Source organism: Ranitomeya variabilis, chromosome 3, assembly GCF_051348905.1.
Source record: "Ranitomeya variabilis isolate aRanVar5 chromosome 3, aRanVar5.hap1, whole genome shotgun sequence".
Lineage (NCBI taxonomy): Eukaryota > Metazoa > Chordata > Amphibia > Anura > Dendrobatidae > Ranitomeya > Ranitomeya variabilis.
In genome coordinates, this window is record NC_135234.1 from 464,082,351 (window position 1) to 464,099,518 (window position 17,168).

General features: G+C 44.7%; 2 protein-coding genes across 4 annotated transcripts in view; one reads left to right on the forward strand and one right to left on the reverse strand.

The window, feature by feature from the left end:
- RPL31 (ribosomal protein L31) overlaps positions 1-6,571 on the forward strand; it is a 125,275-nt gene extending 118,704 nt beyond the window's left edge. The window contains exon 6 of the mRNA XM_077296634.1: positions 6,557-6,571. The gene's annotated coding sequence lies outside the window, so the exon portion shown is untranslated. The remainder of the gene's footprint in view (positions 1-6,556) is intronic.
- TBC1D8 (TBC1 domain family member 8) overlaps positions 1-17,168 on the reverse strand; it is a 153,555-nt gene that overhangs the window by 65,714 nt on the left and 70,673 nt on the right. The window lies entirely within an intron of this gene.

The window sequence follows — 17,168 nt, forward strand, 5'->3', positions numbered from 1 at the left end:
GAACAGCTGAAAAGTTGCTGGAAGAGTGCCTGACGCTGACGTCATCTGTCAAGCATGGTGGAGGTAACGTGATGGTCTGGGGTTGCTTTGGTGCTGGGAAAGTGGGAGATTTGTACAAGGTAAAAGGGATTTTGAATAAGGAAGGCCATCACTCCATTTTGCAACGCCATGCCATACACTGTGGACAGCGCTTGATTGAAGCCAATTTCATCCTACAACAGGACAATGACCCAAATCACACCTACAAGTTATGCAAGAACTATTTAGGGAAGTAGCAGGCAGCTGGTATTCTATCTGTAATGGAGTGGCCAGCGCAGTAACCAGATCTCAACCCCATTGAGCTGTTGTGGGAGCAGCTTGACCGTATGGTACGCAAAAAGTGCCCATCAAGCCAAACCAACTTGTGGGACGGGCTTCTGGAAGCATGGGGTGACATTTCTCTAGATTACCTCAGCAAATTAACTGCTAGAATGCCAAAGGTCTGCAGTGCTGTAATTGCTGCAAAGGGAGCATTCTTTGACGAAAGCAAAGTTTGAAGAAGAAAGTTCGTATTTAAAATAAAAATCTTTTTTTTTTTTTTTTAACCTTGTCAATGTCTGGACTAGATTTTCAATTCATTTGGCAACTCATTTGATTAATAAAAGTATGAGTTTTCATGGAAAACACAAAATTGTCTGGGTGACCATAAACTTTTTAACGATAGTGTAGGTGAGGAAGGAACTGCCATATCATTGACAGCTTTACTCTTATATCTTGCTGTGCCCACAATAAAGTATTTTTACAGAAGTTCTGAGCATGTGGTAGTAACACTGAGGGATCACTGTGCTGGCGACGGCATACATTTACAGTGTGTACATATCATGGTTTAGTGCAGGATTCTCAAACTCGGCTGGGTAAATGGGCTGGGTAAATTTTTTGTGATACCATTACTTTTCTAATTGGCTTTTTGATAATTTTGTGGGGGTTTTTTTTATTCTTTTTAATGGTGTTTATCATATGAGTACAAGTCTTTTTTTTACTTCCTTTTCTAGCTCCAATCCACACTATCACAAACTTCCATAACCTCTCTAACCTTATACCCATCCGCCCAGCCCCCGTTTTCCCCAGTCCCTCTAACAGGAGCTCTATGGAACACTTGCTCTGTCTGTAACAAACTTTCCTACATCCATGATCTCTTCATTACTAACAAACTTTCCTTCCTCGCTATCACCAAAACCTAGCTCACCCCCCCACTGACACAGCCTCTCCAGCTGCACTTTCGTATGGTGGATTCTACTTTTCCCACACACCCTGCCCCAGCAGCAAACATGGCGGAGGAGTTGTTTTTTTCCAGTCAGATAACGGCTCCTTCACCCAAATCCCACTGCCACTCTGTTACCCTCCCTTCCTTTGAGGTGCACTTTGTGCGCATCTACTCCCCCACCAACTGGCTGTCATTTACCGCCCCCAAGGGCCAACCACCACCTTCTTCGATCACTTCACCACCTGGCTACTTCATTTCCTCTCCGCTGACATCCCACTATCATGGGTGACTTCAACATCCCCATTAACACTTCCCTCTCTGTTGTCACTAAACTTTTATCTCTCACTTCCTCCTTCGGCCTCACTCAATGGACTTCTGCAGCCACTCTCAAAGATGGCCACACACACTGGACCTCATCTTCACCTGCCTCTGCTCCCTACTAAACCTCTCTAACTCACCTCTCCCTTTTTCCGACCACAGCCTACTTACATTTTCTTCTCTCTCCTCTCCAGGTCCACAATCCCCACTCCACAAACTCGCACACCCTTCCAGAAATCTTAAACACCTTGATTTACACTCAATGAATCCCTCCTCCCTGTTACAGACATAAGTTCCTTACACAATGCGGACACTGCTGTAGCTTTATATAATACAATAGCTGCAGCTCTGGAATCGGTTGCTCCTCTCACACATATGAAAGCTCAACAGACAGCCCTGGCACACCAGCCTGACCAAAGAACTAAGACGGGCATCCAGGGTTGCTGAGCGGAGATGGAAAAGATCCCACTCCAACGAGAGCTTCATCGCATTAATCCGTCACTCACTACTTTCAAGGCCAAACTCGCTGCAGCAAAACAAACCTACTTCTCATCTCTCATATCCTCCCTGTCTCACAACCCTAAACAGCTATTCAACACTTTCCATTCTCTTCTTTGTCCCCCAGCATCTCCTCCCTTTCCACCAATCTCAGCTGAAGACTTTGCCTCATTCTTCAAGCAGAAGATTGCTAACATCATAGAAAGCTTTGGCCTACAACCCCCACAACCTCTCTTCCTAACTGCTCATCCCTCCTCCTCAAAAAACAACTTCTCCACCATCACAGAAGATTGACACTCCACTCTACTCTTAAGATCACATCTCACCACCTGTGCACTTGACCAGATTCCATCCCACTTCTTCCCAAACCTCACCAGTCTTCATCCCAACCCTAACCCATCTCTTCAACCTATCACTAACAACTGGTGTTTTCCCCTCATGCTTCAAACATGCCTCAATCACACTTATCCTCAAAAAGCCCTCTCGACTCATCCTCTGTAACTAGCTATCGTCCCATATCACTTCTCCCCTATGCCTCAAAACTACTGGAACAACACGTCCATCTTGAACTGTCCTCCCACCTCTCTTCCTGCTCCCTCTTTGACCGCTTACAATCTGGCTTCCGGCCGCATCACTCCACTGAAACGGCCCTAACTAAAGTTACCAATGACCTACTAACCGCCAAAGCCAAGCGACACTACTCTATCCTCTTCCTCCTGGACCTGTCCTTTGCCTTTGACAAAGTGGACCACTCCCTATTATTACAGACCCTCTCATCTCTTGGCATCAAAGGCTTGGCCCTATCTTGGATCTCATCATACCTAACAGACAGGACACTCAGTGTCTCCCACTTGCACACCACTTCCTCATCTCGCCCCCTATCTGGCAGAGTCCCACAAGGTTCAGTCCTATGGCCCCTGTTCTTTAACATTTACACCTTCGGCCTGGGACAGCTCATAGAGTCTCACAGCTTTCAGTATCATCTCTATGCAGATGACACACAGATCTACATCTCTGGACCAGACATCACCACCCTACTAACCATAATTCCCCAATGTCTGTCCGCTATTTTATCCTTCTTCTCCGCTAGATTTCTAAAACTTAGTATGGACAAAATAGAATTTATCATCTTTCCCCTATGGCTATTTTCACACATCAGGTTTTCTGCATCAGGCACAATCTGGCGAATGTTGGAAAAAACGGATCCGGCGCAGATTGTGAAAAACTGAGGAGACAGATCCGTTTTTTTGACGGATCCGACAAGCATATCCAGATAATTGGAAAAAAAAAAATTTGGAGCATGCTCAGTTAAAAAAAAAACGGAATCCGGCGCTGGAATCCGTCATTTTCCGGATCCGGCACCTTCCGGCTCCCATAGGCTTCCATTCTAGCAAACAGCCGGAAGCGCCAGATCCGGCTTTTTCACCGGAGACAAAAAACGTTGCTATGGACGTTCTTTCCACAAATCGGAAACGGCAGATTTGCTGGATGCGGCGAAAACCAGACGAAACACAATGTCATCCGGCACTAATACAAGTCTATGGGAAAAAAAATGGATCTGTCGGCAACATTCGCTGGATCCGGTTTTTTGAAGTTTAGCCGGATTGAGCCTGAGGGCGAAAACCTGATGTGTGAAAATAGCCTATCTCACTCGACCCCCCAATGGACCTATCCATTAAAGTAAATGGCTGCTCATTCTCGCAAGTCCCACAAAGCTCGCTGCCTTGGGGTAATCCTTGACTTGGATCTCTCCTTCAAACTACATATCTAAGCCCTCTCCACATCCTGACAACTTCAACTCAAAAATATTTCCCGGATCCGCATATTCCTCAACCAAGGATCTGCAAAAACTCTAATCCATGCCCTCATCATCTCCCGCCTTGACTACTGCAACCTCCTGCCCTGTGGCCTCCCCTCTAACACTTTTGCACCCCTCCAATCTATTCTAAACTCCGCTGCTCGACTAATCCGCCTGTCCCCCCGTTATTGCCCAGCCTCCCCCCTGTCAACCCCTACACTGGCTCCCCATTACCCAAAAACTCCAGTTCAAAACCCCAACCATGACATACAAAGCCATCCACAACCTGTGCCCTCCATACATCTGTGACCTCGTCTCCCGTCACTTACCAGCATGAAACCTCTGATCCTCGCAAGATCTCCTTCTCGACTCCCCTCTTATCTCCTCTTCCCACAATGGCATACAAGATTTCTCCCGGACATCCCCCTACTCTGGAACTCTCTACCACAACATATCAGACTCTCGCCTACAGTGAAAACTTTCAAAAGGAACCTGAAGACCTACTTCTTCTGACAAGCCTACAACCTGCAGTAACCACCGATCCATCAAACCGCTGCACGACCAGCTATGCCTACTGTATCCTCACCCATCTCTTGTAGATTGTAAGCCCTCGCGAGCAGGGTCCTTTCTCCTCCTGTACCAGTCGTGACCTGTGTTAAGATTACTGTACTTGTTTTTTTATTATGTACACCCCTCCTCACATGTAAAGAGCAATGAAATAAATGGCACTATAATAAATAATAATACACTGCTCAAAAAAATAAAGGGAACACTAAAATCCCACATCCTAGATATTACTGAATGAAATATTCCACTTGTAAATCTTTATTAATTACATAGTGGAATGTGTTGAGAACAATAAAACCTAAAAATTATCAACATAAATCACAACTAATATCCCACCGAGGTCTGGAGTTGGAATGATACTCAAAATCAAATAAGAAAATGAAGTTACAGGCTGATCCAACTTCAGTGGAAATGCCTCAAAACATGGAAATGATGCTCAGTAGTGTGTGTGGCCTCCACGTGCCTGTATGACCTCCCTACAATGCCTGGGCATGCTGTTGATGAGGCAGTGAATGGTCTCCTGAGGGATCTCCTCACAGACCTGGACTAAAGCATCCGCCAACTCCTGGACAGTCTGTGGTGCAACGTGACGTTGGTGCGAGACATGATTTCCCAGATGTGTTCAACTGGATTCAGGTCTGGAGAACGGGTGGGCCAGCCCATAGCTTCAATGCCTTCATCTTGCAGGAACTGCTGATACACTACAGCCACATGAGGTCTGGCATTGTCCTGCATTAGGTGGAACCCAGGGCCAACTGCACCAGCATATGGTCTCACAAGGGGTCTGAGGATCTCATCTTGGTGACTAATGGCAGTCAGGCTAGCTCTGGCAAGCACATAGAGGGCTGTGCGGCCCTCCAAAGAAATGCTACCCCACACCATTACTGACCCACTGCCAAACCGGTCATGCTGAAGTATGATGCAGGCAGCAGATCGCTCTCCATGGCATCTCCAGACTCTGTCACATCTGTCACATGGGCTCAGTGTGAACCTGCTTTCATCTATGAAGAGCACAGGGCGCAAGTGGCGAAATTGCCAATCTTGGTGTTTATAATTCATCAGTCCAGTGGTTTTGCCAACACAATTTGACCCTTATTAAATATAGAAGTAACTCACTTCTTAAGCTTGCCAGTTTGTTCTTGCTTCTCTCACATGACCAACTGACTGTTCACTTGCTGCCTAATCATCCCTTTTCAGGTGCAATTGTAGCAAGATACTCATTAGTAGTCACTACATCTGTCAGTCATTTTCATATTATACCTGACTGGCGATGCTTCATGCATTTGGCAAGGAGTAGAAACACACGGTTGCGCAGTGCATCAAGGGCAAGAAAAAAAACACTCAATTGTCCAGACACATTTTGTCTAGATGGAAAGTAAATGCACTTGCATGAGTTAGTATTTACAATTATATGAGCTCTGGCAAAGATCACATCCGGGTGGGTGATGCAGATGAACCTGCTGTTATCTTTTTGCCAAGGGAACGCAACTCCGCTGCCTCCAACCCGCAGCCCAATTGTCTGATGAGTGCTAGACAAGACCGTGGCTACTTTCACTACTAGACCAGTTATCGGAGACTCGTGAGTGTATTACATGTATGGCTGCGATTCAAAAGCATGGAATATACATATATACCCCCAGTACGCTCACTGCCATATCCACAATAACAAAAGTAACTACTTTTGGCCACCACCAATCATTTATACAGGCCGACTAGACACCGGTTACGGGCAGTGTATATGTTGTTGCACTGTTGCAGAATATTCCAAGCAAGGGGCTACGTCCCTATCCCCAAAGCTAGGGGTGCCCTACCTATCCCTGCTCCCCAGATTACTTCTGATGGTGAAACCACTAGGGCTACGTGCCTTGCTGAGCTCCTAAATCAGTACTTATCTGTCCCCTTCCCCACCCAGGAAAGTGGGGAGTTGTGTGTATAAGAATACACAAACCAGACTAACAAGGGAAGATGTACAGGGATATATGAAAATATCAATCATACAAATATGCATGCACAAACAAGAGCGGAAAACCAGTAAGTAAAGTAAGGACAAACCAAATAGGAGCAGATGAGGATATGCACACAGACAAATCACCAGCCAACAGTCTTCTGAACAACATTCCAAACGCCTCCTCAAACAACTAAAACCTCCAACTCCAGAACTAGAAAGTGTGAACACTGGCAATCCCTGATTGCCAGAGAAGAGTATATATAGCAGAGGGGAATCTCCAACACTGAACAGCTGAGACCATCAAAACAAGAAAGCTCCAGGAGCTTTCAACTGAACAGATTAACTCCTGCACTGCTAGCAGAAACCTGCACTGTTTAATATGACGGTGAAGTGTTACTAATTAGTGCAGGAGTATGTGAAATCAGACACCCCGATCTTCTGGCCCCTCTGGTGGTAAACCCGTGACAGATAGCTTTTGGGGTGCGGTTTACAGAGAAAGAAAGCTATTACATTTTATATTTAATCCAGAAAGATAGGCAGTGTTTATAAAAAAGAAAATACAAAAGATTTTACAAAGGGGACAAAAAATACAGGATATACAATTACCGTACATAAAATAAAAAAAGGAACAACGAAAGAAAGACACTAAACCTAATGTCACAGAAATGGCTCAGATTTATGGAGGCAAACATGGGCAAGCCTAAACAGCAATGCAGCATCCTGGCATTGAACTAAGATCATAATTGGCATTGGCTTTTTAATAGCCCAAGTTCCATCCACACACCTCCCCTCTGGGGACTCATAAAAGGGCTGGACTTCAGAGTGCTATGGGGTGAGTGCCTTAGTCTTAAAAAATTATGAGATTCCCAACATTTACAATATTTCCACTCCTAAAGGTCGTAGGTGTTAGATATTTTTGTCCTATTTTCCATTGTGACTGTACCTGCACATAGAGGCCAACTATGATCTGGTTTGCACCATCTATTTTCGCCTTCTCTAGCAAATATTGTTATGTTGAAATGGGAAGAGAGCCACATCTACAATGATGATAATGATATATGTAAACATATTGTGTGGTATGATCGCTATATACAGTCACGGCCAAAAGTATTCACACCCCTGCAATTCTGTCAGATAATACTCAGTTTCTTCCTGAAAATGATTGCAATCACAAATTCTTTGGTATTATTATCTTCATTTAATTTTTCTTAAATGAAAAAACACAAAAGAGAATGAAGCAAAAAGCAAAACATTGATCATTTCACACAAAACTCCAAAAATGGGCCAGACAAAAGTATTGGCACCCTCAGCCTAATACTTGATTGCACAACCTTTAGCCAAAATAACTGCGACCAACCGCTTCCGGTAACCATCAGTGAGTTTCTTACAATGCTCTGCTGGAATTTTAGACCATTCTTCTTTGGCAAACTGCTCCAGGTCCCTGATATTTGAAGGGTGCCTTCTCCAATCTGCCATTTTTAGATCTCTCCACAGGTTTTCTGTGGGATTCAGGTCTGGACTCATTGCTGGCCACCTTAGAAGTCTCCAGTGCTTTCTCTCAAACCATTTTCTAGTGCTTTTTGAAGTGTGTCTTGGGTCATTGTCCAGCTGGAAGACCCATGACCTCTGAGGGAGACCCAGCTTTCTCACACTGGGCCCTACATTATGCTGCAAAATTTGTTGGTAGTCTTCAGACTTCATAATGCCATGCACATGGTCAAGCATCCATTGCCAGAGGCAGCAAAGCAACCCCAAAACATCAGGGAACCTCCACCATGTTTTACTGTAGGGACCGTGTTCTTTTCTTTGAATGCCTTTTTTTTCTCCTGTAAACTCTATGTTGATGCCTTTGCCCAAAAAGCTCTACTTTTGTCTCATCTGACCAGAGAACATTCTTCCAAAACGTTTTAGGTTTTTTCAGGTAAGTTTTGGCAAACTCCAGCCTGGCTTTTTTATGTCTCGGGGTAAGAAGTGGGGTCTTCCTGGGTCTCCTACCATACAGTTCCTTTTCATTCAGACGCCAATGGATAGTAAGGGTTGACACTGTTGTACCCTCGGACTGCAGGGCAGCTTGAACTTGTTTCAATGTTAGTTGAGGTTCTTTATCCAACATCCGCACAATCTTGCGTTGAAATCTCTTGTCAATTTTTCTTTTCCATCCACATCTAGGGAGGTTAGCTACAGTGCCATGGGCTTTAAACTTCTTGATGACACTGCGCACGGTAGACACAGGAACATTCAGGTCTTTGGAGATGGATGTGTAGCCTTGAGATTGCGCATGCCTCCTCACATTCCTCATTTGGTTTTTCAAGTCCTCAGACAGTTCTTTGGTCTTCTTTCTTTTCTCCATGCTCTATGTGGTACACACAAGGACACAGGACAGAGGTTGAGTCAACTTTAATCCATGTCAACTGGCTGCAAGTGTGTTTTAGTTATTGCTAACACCTGTTAGGTGCCACAGCTAAGTTACAGGTGCTGTTAATTACACAAATTAGAGAAGGATTACATGATTTTTCGAACAGTGCCAATACTTCTGTCCACCCCCTTTTTTTATGTTTGGTGTGGAATTATATCCAATTTGGCTTTAGAACAATTCTTTTTGTGTTTTTTCATTTAAGACAAATTAAATGAAGATAATAATACCAAAGAATTTGTGTTTGCAATCATTTTCAGGAACAAACTGAGTATTATCTGACAGAATTGCAGGGGTGTGAATACTTTTGGCCATGACTGTAGATGACTTGATCCTAGTATGGAGGGGTTCACAAGAGGAGGTGACTAAATTTGTTGATCACATAAATAACAATAACTTTAATTTAAAATTTGCCCACTCTTTTCAGAAAAAAACAGACTAATTTTTGGGATTTGAACCTCTTACATTAATAAACATAAAAAACAAGGCAAACACTGAATGCTGTTATAAGATAATACATTCATAATATCAAATATGATCATATATTATAATCAGCCAATACATGGAAAGGTGTGGGACACACTATTGTTAATAAGCCAAACCACTAAAAAATAGTGCCATAGTCCAAATATGTTAGAAAAGTTTATTAAATAAATACAACAACGAACTAAGTCAGCAAGGTAGGGAATGTGAGACAACAAACCTCATGGAACCTAGGAGTAAGGCAGTGATCCCCAACTAAGAATCAATAAATAGAACCAGGAAAGATATATATCTTGGTACCGTGTTAGCCAGTAGATAGAAAAATGTTTAGAATTGAGAGTCCTCAGTGTTTGATACCTTTTAATGGCTAACTGAAAAGATGGTAACAAATTGCAAGCTTTCGAGACTACACAGGTCTCTTCATCAGGCATAGACTTAGGCTACTTTCACACTAGCGTTAACTGCAATACGTCGCAAATACGTCGTTTTGCCGAAAAAACGCATCCTGCAAAAGTGCTTGCAGGATGCGTTTTTTCAGCATTGACTAACATTAGCGACGCATTTGCGACGCATTGCCACACGTCGCAACCGTCGTGCGACGGTTGCGCCGTGTTGTGGCGGACCCAAAAAACGTTAACGTTTTTTGCTCCCGACGGTCCGCTTTTTCCGACCGCGCATGCGCGGCCGGAACTCCGCCCGCACCTCCCCATGGGGCAGCGGATGCGCTGGAAAAATGCATCCGCTGCACCCGTTGTGCGGCGGAGACAACGCTAGCGTCGGTGACCTCGGCCCGACGCACTGCGACGGACCGAGCCCGACGCTAGTGTGAAAGAAGCCTAATACAAATTCTGAAGAATCACATATTTAAGCACAACATAGCACAGAAAAAAAAAAAAATGGATAAGACAGGTGGCATGAATCAGAATTACCATGAGTGATAAACAGTTATGTCCATAAATGTTTGGCCAGTTCTTAGATAAGGAATGTTTTATTGTCCTCCGATTGGGGTCTCTGTTGTGATGACCCCTCATAGTCTGAGGGGCAAGTTCCTTAGTTGATGTAAAAAGACATAAATCCGTGCGACACATTCATTCCACCACTAAGACAGTCAAAGGTCGTCATCAGTTTATATTCCCAGACTCTTCTGTCTCTCTGAGTTTTGAAGTTACCTTTCAATACAAGTAAATTCATGTCCATAATGCTATGATTTGGGAGACAAAAATGTATTGCCACAGGTAGATCCATTCTTTTTTTCTCTTATTGTATGACGGTGAGAATCCATTCTTGTTCTAAGCTTTTGCCCTGTCTCCTCCACATACAGACCCCCAGTTGGACATTTAGTACAAATAATTAGGTACACCACATTAGAAGTGACGCAGCTGAAAGTACCTGGTATCTTGTAGTCCTGATGTGAATTGGGGATCTTTATCTTGTCCGTGGTCATTATAAATGGACAGGTTTTACATTTTTTCTGATTGCAGGGAAAGGTACCTGCAGCTGTTGGAGAGGACAGGGAGCTCTTGACAATGATGCTTCTTAGATTTGGGGGCTGCCTAAAACACAGTAGTGGGGGGTCTGGAAAAATGGATTGTAATCGGGCATCCTTTTGTAGTAAAGGTTGTAATTTCCGTGCAGCTCCCCTTAGCACCTCCAGATTTGGATTGTAGGTAACGACTAGAGGTACCCGGTTATTTTCTACTTTTGCTTTGTAATGTAGCAGGTGATTCCTTGATATTCTGGTGGCTCTTGTAATCTGGTTTTCAATTGTTCTTGGATGGTAGCCCTGATTCAAAAAGGTCTTTCTGAGGCGACCAAGGTGTTCATCCCTGTCCATTGGTTTGGAACATATACGATTGTATCTGATGGCTTGGCTGTAGACAATGGAGTTTTTTATGTGTTTTGGATGGAAACTGTCCTGACCGTCCAACATACCTTAAATGGGACAGTTTCCATCCAAAAAAGGATCCAGCCCCCTGAGGAAGGACTTTACCGAAATGCGCGTCAGGGTGGGCTGGAGCTGGCGTGATTCCCCATCTAATAGTGGTATGTTCACATATTTATTATCTGTATCTATACACGTCTGTGGTTTGCTACCTTCTATTATTTATATGATCTTGATATAATTATTAGACAGTGCTATAGGTGTATTTGTGAGCCCACTATGCTATATATATGATGTACCATTTATGGTTCTATTTATTGATTCTTAGTTGGGGATCACTGCCTTAAGGTACCTTCACACTAAACGATATCGCTAGCGATCCGTGACGTTGCAGCGTCCTGGCTAGCGATATCGTTGTGTTTGACACGCAGCAGCGATCAGGATCCAGCTGTGATATCGCTGGTCGTTGATTAAAGTTCAGAACTTTATTTGGTCGTCAGACCGGCGTGTATCGTCGTGTTTGACACCAAAAGCAACGATACCAGCGATGTTTTACACTGGTAACCAGGGTAAACATCGGGTTACTAAGCGCAGGGCCGCGCTTAGTAACCCGATGTTTACCCTGGTTACCAGTGTAAAATGTAAAAAAAACAAACAGTACATACTCACCTTCGCGTCCCCAGGCGTCCGCTTCCCACACTGACTGAGCGCCGTAAAGTGAAAGTGAAAGTACAGCACAGCGGTGACGTCACCGCTCTGCTGTTAGAGCCGGCGCTCAGTCAGTGCAGGAAGCGGACGCCGGGGGACGCGAATGTAAGTATGTAGTGTTTGTTTCTTTTACATTTTACGCTGGTAACCAGGGTAAACATCGGGTTACTAAGCGCGGCCCTGCGCTTAGTAACCCGATGTTTACCCTGGTTACCCGGGGACCTCGGCATCGTTGGTCGCTGGAGAACGGTCTGTGTGACAGCTCTCCAGCGATCAAACAGCGACGCTGCAGCGATCGGCATCGTTGTCGCTATCGCTGCAGCGTCGCTTAATGTGAAGGTACCTTAACTCCTAGGTTCCATGAGGTTTGTTGTCTCACGTTCCCTACCTTGCTGACTTTGTTTGTTGTTGTACTTATTTAACCCCTTAGTGACAGAGCCAATTTGGTACTTAATGACCGAGCCAATTTTTACAATTCTGACCACTGTCACTTTATGAGGTTATAACTCTGGAACGCTTTATCGGATCCCGCTGATTCTGAGACTGTTTTTTCGTGACATATTGTACTTCAAGTTAGTGGTAACATTTCTTCGATATTACTTGCGATTATTTATGAAAAAAACGGAAATATGGTGAAAATTTTTAAAATTTTGCAATTTTCAAACTTTGTATTTTTATGCCCTTAAATCAGAGAGATAATGTCACGAAAAATAGTTAATAAATAAGATTTCCCACATGTCCACTTTACATCAGCACAATTTTGGAAACAAAATTTTTTTTCTTAGGGAGTTATAAGGGTTAAAAGTTGACCAGCAATTTCTCATTTTTACAACACCATGTTTTTTTTAGGGACCACATCACGTTTGAAGTCATTTTGAGGGGTCTATATGATAGAAAATAACCAAGTGTGACACCATTCTAAAAACTGCACCCCTCAAGCTGCTCAAAACCACATTCAAGAAGTTTATTAACCCTTTACGTACTTCACAGGAACTGAAACAATGTGGAAGAAAAAAATGAACATTTAACTTTTTTTTGCAAACATTTTAATTCAGACCCATTTTTTTTTAATTTTCACAAGTGTAAAAACAGAAATTTAACCACAAATTTTGTTGTGCAATTTCTCCTGAGTACGCCGATACCCCATATGTGGAGGTAAACCACTGTTTGGGCGCACCGCAGAGCTTGGAAGTGAAGGAGCGCCGTTTGACTGTTTCAATGCAGAATTGGCTGGAATTGAGATCGGACGCCATGTCGCGTTTGGAGAGCCCCTAATGTGCCTAAACAGTGGAAACCCCCCACAAGTGACACCATTTTGGAAACTAGACCCCTTAAGGAACTTATCTAGATGTGTGGTGAGCACTTTGAACCCCCAAGTGCTTCACAGAAGTTTATAACGTAGAGCCATGAAAATAAAAAAATCGCATTTGTTTTCACAAAAATGATTTTTTCGCCCACAAATTCTTATTTTCACAAGGGTAACAGGAGAAATTAGACAACAAAAGTTGTTGTGCAATTTCTCCTGAGTACGTCGATACCCCATATGTGGGGGTAAACCACTGTTTGGGCGCACCACAGAGCTTGGAAGTGAAGGAGTGTCGTTTTACTTTTTCAATGTAGAATTGGCTGGAATTGAGATCGGACGCCATGTCACGTTTGGAGAGCCCCTGATGTGCCTAAACAGTGTAAACCCCCCACAAATGACACCATTTTGGAAACTAGACCCCTTAAGGAACTTATCTAGATGTGTGGTGAGCACTTTAAACCCCCAGGTGCTTCACAGAAGTTTATAACGTAGAGCCGTGAAAATAAAAAAAATCGCATTTTTTCTACAAAAATGATCTTTTTGCCTCCAAATTTTTATTTTACCAAGGGTAACAGGGGAAAATGGACCCCAGAAGTTGTTGTACAATTTGTCCTGAGTACGCAGACACCCCATATGTGGGGGTAAACCACTGTTTGGGCGCATGGCTGAGCTCGGAAGCAAAGGAGCGCCATTTGACTTTTCAATGCAAAATTGACTGGAATTGAGATCGGACGCCATGTCGCGTTTGCAGACCCCTAATGTACCTAAACAGTAGAAACCCCCAACAAGTGACCCCATTTTGGAAAATAGATCCCCCAAGGAACTTATCTAGATATGTGGTGAGAACTTTGAATGCCCAAGTGCTTCACAGAAGTTTATAATGCAGAGTAGTGAAAATAAAAAATATATTTTTTTCCCACAAAAAAGATTTTTTAGCCCCCAAATTTTTATTTTCACAAGGGTAACAAGAGAAATTGGACCCCAAAAGTTGTTGTCCAATTTGTCCTGAGTATGCTGGTGCCCCATATGTGGGGGTAAACCACTGTTTGGGCGCATGGCTGAGCTCGGAAGGGAAGGAGCGCCGTTTTGGAATGCAGACTTTGATAGAATTGTCTGCTGGCGTTATGTTGCGTTTGCAGACCCCTAATGTACCTAAACAGTAGAAACCCCCAACAAGTGACCCCATTTTGGAAAATAGACCCCCCAAGGAACTTATCTAGATATGTGGTGAGAACTTTGAATGCCCAAGTGCTTCACAGAAGTTTATAATGCAGAGTAGTGAAAATAAAAAATATATTTTTTTCCAACAAAAAAGATTTTTTTAGCCCCCAAATTTTTATTTTCACAAGGGTAACAAGAGAAATTGGACACCAATATTTGTTCTCCAATTTGTCCTGAGTATGCTGGTACCCCATATGTGGGGGTAAACCACTGTTTGGGCGCACGGCAGAGCTCAGAAGGGAGGGAGCACCATTTGACTTTTTTAGCGCAAAATTGTCTGTCGTGTTTGGAGACCCCCTGATGTACCTAAACAGTGAAAAAACCCCAAATCTAACTCCAACCCTAACTCCAACACACCCCTAACCCTAATCTCAACCCGATCCATAATCCTAATCACAACCCTAACGATAATCACAACCCTAACTCCAAAACAGCCCTAATCTCCTCTAACCATAACCCTAATCAAAACCCTAAATCCAACACACCCCTAACCCTAATCTCAACCCTAACCTCAAACCTAACCCTAATCACAATACACCCCTAACCCTAATCCCAACCCTAACCTTAACCCTAATCCCAACCCTAACCCTAATCCCAACCCTAATCCCAAACGTAACCCTAATCCCAACCGTAACCCTAATACCAACCCTAATCCAAACCCTAACCCCAACTCTATCCCTAATTTTAGCCCCAACCCTAGCCCTAACCCTAACTTTAGCCCCAATCCTAACCCTAAATTTAACCCTAACCCTAGCCCTAACTTTAGCCCCAAACCTAACCCTAAGGCTACTTTCACACTTGCGTCGTGTGGCATCCGTCACAATCCGTCGTTTTGGACAAAAAACGGATCCTGCAAATGTGCCCACAGGATGCCTTTTTTGCCCATAGACTTGTATTACCGACGGATGGCCACACGTCGCGTCCATCGTGCACTGGATCCGTTGTGTTTTGGCGGACCGTCGTCACAAAAAAAAGTTCAATGTAACCTTTTTTTTGTACGTCGCGTCTGCCATTTCCGCGCATGCGTGGCCGTAACTCTAGAGCTAGACTGGGCAGCGGATGCGTTGAAAAACTGCATCCACTGCCCACGTTGTGCACAATTTTCACAACGTGTGTCGGTACGTCGGGCTGACGCATTGCGACCGCCCCGTACCGACGCAAGTGTGAAAGAAGCCTAAGGCTACTTTCACACTAGCGTCGTACTCGGCCCATCGCAGTGTGTCGGGCCGACGTACCAACGCTAGCGTTGTAAGCGCCGCACAACGGGTGCAGAGGATGCTGTTTTTTCAACGCATCCGCTGCCCCATTGTGAGGTGTGGGGAGGCGGGGGCGGAGTTCCGGCCGCGCATGCGCGGTCGGAAATGGCGGACACGTCGCACAAAAAAGTTACATGTAGCGTTTTTTTGTGCCGACGGTCCGCCAAAGCACGACGCATCCGTCGCACGACGGATGCGACGTGTGGCAATCCGTCGCAATGTGTCGCTAATGCAAGTCAATGGAGAAAACCGCATCCTGCAAGCACTTTTGCAGGATGCGTTTTTCTCCAACGACGCATTGCGACGGAAGCCAAAAAACGCTAGTGTGAAAGTAGCCTAACCCTAACCCTAGCCCTAACCCTAAATTTAGCCCCAACCCTAGCTTTAACCCTAGCCCTAACCCTAGCCCTAACCCTAGCCCTAACCCTAGCCCTAACCCTAGCCCTAACCCTAACCCTAGCCCTAACCCTAACCCTAGCCCTAACCCTAACCCTAGCCCCAACTCGTCTCTCCTGCCGGCCGGCAGATGGCAGCAGATGGCGGGCGCACTGCGCATGCACCCGCCATTTTCTTTGCAGAGGAAGAAGCCGGCTGGCAAGAGGAGACGCAGGAGGACCCGGGGACACCGGGTGAGTATGATAGGGTCCCCGAATCCCCCTATTTCTCTGTCCTCTGATGTGCGATCACATCAGAGGACAGAGAATTACAGATCGCTTTTTTTTTTTTTTTTTGCGGTCGCCGGTAAACAGTTAATTACCGGCGATCGCAAAACAGGGGTCGGTAAAAACCGACCCCGATCATGTTCTTTGGGGTCTCGGCTACCCCCGGCAGCCGAGACCCCAAAGATCTTCCGGGTGCCGGGCGGCGGGTGCACTGCGCATGCACCCGCCATTTTTTCCCGGAAAAAAGATGGCGGCGCCCATCGGGAGCCACGAGGAGCACCGGGGGAGATAGGTGAGTATTGGGGGGCTATTGGGGGCCATCGGGGACACTATTTCTCTGTCCTCCGATGTGCGATCACATCGGAGGACAGAGAAATTAAATGGCAAATCGCGTTTTTTTTTTTTTTGTTGCGACCGCCGGTAAACGGTTAATTACCGGCGATCGCAACTCGGGGGTCGGTAAAAAAACCCCGAATCATGTTCTCTGGGGTCTCGGCTACCCTCGGCAACCGAGACCCCAGAGAAAATCCGACTCTGGGGGGGCGCTATTCACTTTTTCCACAGCGCCGTTAATTAACGGCGCTGTGGTTTAAGTACCCTTAGCGGCCGCCGTTAAAAGGCGTATCGGCGGTCGTTAAGGGGTTAATAAACTTTTCTAATGTATTTGGACTATGGCACTATTTTTTAGTGGTTTTGCCGTCACATTAGCAGTATTTGGTCAGTATTTTACATCAGTATTTGTAAGCCAAAACCAGGAGTGGAACAATCAGAGGAAAAGTCTAACAGAAACATATGCACCACTTCTGCATTTATCACCCACTCCTGGTTTGGCTGAGAAATACTGAAGTAAAATACTGACCAAATA